Source organism: Enhydra lutris, unplaced genomic scaffold, assembly GCF_002288905.1.
Source record: "Enhydra lutris kenyoni isolate GAN:26980312 unplaced genomic scaffold, ASM228890v2 scaffoldscaffold58, whole genome shotgun sequence".
Taxonomy (NCBI): Eukaryota; Metazoa; Chordata; class Mammalia; order Carnivora; family Mustelidae; genus Enhydra; species Enhydra lutris.
The window spans coordinates 3,628,949-3,632,772 of NW_019154142.1; the positions used below are offsets into that span (position 1 = coordinate 3,628,949).

The following is a 3,824-nucleotide window of genomic DNA, read 5'->3' on the forward strand; positions in this document are numbered from 1 at the left end:
TCAATTGAGAAGAATCTGGGATAGTACTTCCTCACATAAATCACAAAAAGAACTTTATCATGATTGATTTCTAGAAAAATAATAAGAAATGTGAAAATTATCATAAAGAACAGAACTGAGCTCACTATTATTTTAAATAACAGTTCTCTATACAAAATAACTGTACTACTGAAAATTAGAGAAATATGAAATATGAAATTTTTGACTTGAAGGATTTAATTCCAGCTAATTTATTTTCCTTTTGATCGAAAGAAAAAAAGTGCCATGCCCTGTGGTTGAATTATTGGATTATCCTTGCTGTAGCTATTGACAAACAACTTCATCATTACTAATTTTGCTTGTTTTTTTCCATTGTAGTTAAACTTATTTTTAAATTTTAATTCCAGTATGTTATCAAACAGTGTTATACTAGTTTCACCTGAAATAGTGATTCAGCAGTTCTATACATTACTCAGTGCTCAACATGATAAGTGTGCTCTTAATCCTGATCACCTTTATTTAACCCATCCCCCAGCCACCTCCTCTGGTAAGCACTAGTCTGTTTGTTCTCTATGGTGAAGAGTTTGGTTTTTTGTCTCTTTTTTCCTTGTTTGCTTCTTTTGTTTCTTAAATTCCATGTATGAGTGAAATCATAAGATCTTTGTCTTTCCCTGACCGACTTAGTTCACTTGGCATAATGCTCTCTGGCTCCATCCATGTCATTGCAAGTGACAAGATTTCATTCTATTTTATGCCTGAGTAATACTCCATTGTATATACAAACCACCTCTTCATTATCCTCTCATATATTTACAGACACTTGGATAGCTTCCATAATTTGGCTGTCATAAATAATGCTGCAATAAACATAGAACTGCATATCTTTTTGAATTAATGCTTCATATTCTTTGGGTAAATACCCAGTAGTGGTATATATCATATGGTAATTCTATTTTTAACTTTTGAGGAACCTCCATACTGTCTTCCACAGTGGCCACACTAGTTTGCATTCGACAGTGCACAAGAGTTTATTTTTCTCCACATCTTCACCAACACTTGTTGTTTCTTGTGTCTTTGATTTTAGCCATTCTGACAGGTTTGAGGCAATATCTCACTGTAGTTTTGATTTGCATTTCCCTGATGATTAGTGATTTTGAGGATCTTTACATGTATCGGTTGCCTTTTTTGGATAATTTTGCTTTTTTATAGTTTTCTTTTCAGACATGTCAAAGATCAGTCTTTCCAATTGTCTTTATTTTTTAGCTACTTTAAGGAAAATTTCAATCTACTCATTTCTGTGTTGGTCTTAATTTTCTTCTTGATTTCCTAAAGGTTGTTAGTTATTCTTTTTCTTAAATTCTGAAATAAAATATGTCACACACTAAGTAAAGGGCATAGTATCAGAAAAAAACTGTGTGTGAATAGACTTAACACCTTGGACTTCAGAACGTTTTTGGTACATAGTAGAGAAACATAGTTAAATAGATTTATCTACATGAAATGATAGCTACTGATTTGGAAATGCTGATTATCATATTTTATTCTGGTATATGTCCTGAAGTGGCAGAGGCTTGCATTTGTCTTGTGTAATCAACCTGAATTTATATTATGAATAAAAACTGACAAACTTTGGTGCAGAATAACGTGATTTATTTAGTACTGATACCAGGTCTCTAGATGGCAGAGCCGAATGGGTCTAAGGGCTGGCAGTAGGCCTTGAAGAAAGATAAGACCATCTTTTAGTTTCAGAGGGCCAGATTGTCTGGGATAAAACACAAGTGAGCCATTGTTCTTCTAAATATAACACTGTCCTCTATCTAATTCATAGGGAAAGAAATCCTCACTGATAATCTAATAATTTGTCCATTTTTATTGTAGGTATTATTGTGGGTTTTCATCTTTTTCTATATTTTCATAGACATATGTGTTGCCAGAATATGATTAAAGTAGACATTCAAACCCAAATGGAGAATAGAGAGAAGAATATTCTTAAAGAATGCAAAATTCTAGTTATTGAGATATGGAAGGAATCAGAAAGGCCCAGAGGGAGGTTGGTGGAGTCCTACTGTTGGGAGGAACAGCTGCTCCTCAGAGACAAGTCCCTCCTTGAGGTCCATGTTTGGGCACCATAGACTCCACCATGCTCTCAGATGAATGACATGATAACAGAGTTAACTGAAGCACACCCTCAAGTTTTGATTGTGGAGTTGGAAGTTGAACTTCTTCCTTAACATAGAGGCTGCTTTCAGGCAACGGGTTTGAGCGATGGAAGACAGAAAGGACCCACAGCAGCCCCCTGGCTGACAACAGGTCCATCAGGGGACCCACCTCAAGATATCCATAGGCTCTAACACACCACTGGGCTACTTCCAACCAGGCACAGTCACCAAAAAAGGGATAATTCCATATGTCCCATACCTCCTCACCTTCCCACTTTAACTACACCCCCTGACCTGTGGCCTCATGTCATACAGTCTTTCCTCTGCTGTCCTGCCCATGGCTCCCTTGTGGTGTATTCAATAAACATCTATCTCTTTTTTTTCTGCCTCAGGTGAATCCTTTCACACCCAGGCCACCAACCCACACTCTATCATCATCCCACACTTGGGGTCTCTATCCTATCAAGACAGATACCACATTTAGACAGCAGCCTTAAGGATCTGAAAAATATGAAATTAGTTTTCCAAGATTTCTCAGAAAAATGACCTAATCAATGGTGCACATGACGAAGTTGGCCAAAAAAGTTCAGTGCCATGAATCTAGAGGCTCCTTCCCACCCAGGGGTAACAAGCATCCTAAAGAAGATCTCAAGCTTCGCCTGAAGGGATGAACTCCTGCCGCCCCTTGCATGTTTTTCATGAATAGAACTCCTCAAGAGCCCCACTGCGGTTTCAGCAAGCAACTGGTGGAAATTCTTTTTTTTTTTTTTAAGATTTTTTATTTATTTATTTGACAGAGAGAGATCACAGTTAGGCAGAGAGGCAGCCAGAGAGAGAGGAAGGGAAGCAGGCTCCCTGCTGAGCAGAGAGCCCGATACGGGGCTCAATCCCAGGACTCCGGGATCGTGACCTGAGACGAAGGCAGAGGCTTTAACCCACTGAGCCACCCAGGCATCCCAGGTGGTAGAAATTCTTAACAAACATAGTATTTAGTTGAGCAGTTTTGGTATCTTCTCACGTGACCAAGTTTCAGAGACTCAAAACCTATTCCAGTTGGCCCACCTAGCCCCCGCTCTATGTTTCTGGAGAGCTCATAGGAGGACTAAATATAATTAAGCGGATGGAAGTATCTGACAAACTACAGACAATTTCCCCCAAAGCTCCCAAATTAGAGGGAAGACTCAAAGTACTGACAAATAAAGCTTCTGTCGTGCTCCTTATGGAAGGAAACAAACAGGAAGCAAAATGTGGATTCAGCAAATTCTGGAAATAAGAAATAGTGCTGGTGTCGAATATGAGACATTTGCTATATCAGAAGCTGAAGAAGTTCTGCAGGGGTTTAAAGCTTATTCGAATCGGTCCACGTACCCTCAGCTGTCTATAAAAGGGGAGCTTATTGGAGATCCGGATATTGCTAAGGAACTAAAAGACAATGGCAAGTTGCCGCCAATATTGAAAGGGGAGAATTTGTGAATGTTCCACTTGGTGCCCCACTGTTGCAGGAAATACTTCATCCCAGTGGGGCCTCCTGACTCAGATCTCAGAGGAGGTGAGGGGCAGGGACTGCTTCCTACCCAGTTAGGCTTGGTGTATTTCACATATATGTATGTTTCATTTTTTTTTCACCACACACAGAATGCAATAAACATCTTCAAATCCAATTAAAAATACTTTGTGTAAAAAAAT

The 3,824-nt window shown here is 38.8% G+C and overlaps 1 pseudogene; it reads left to right on the forward strand.

The window, feature by feature from the left end:
- The first annotated feature begins 1,943 nt into the window (after positions 1 to 1,943).
- Positions 1,944 to 3,611, forward strand: LOC111158235 (annotated as a pseudogene).
- The last annotated feature ends 213 nt before the right edge of the window (positions 3,612 to 3,824 follow it).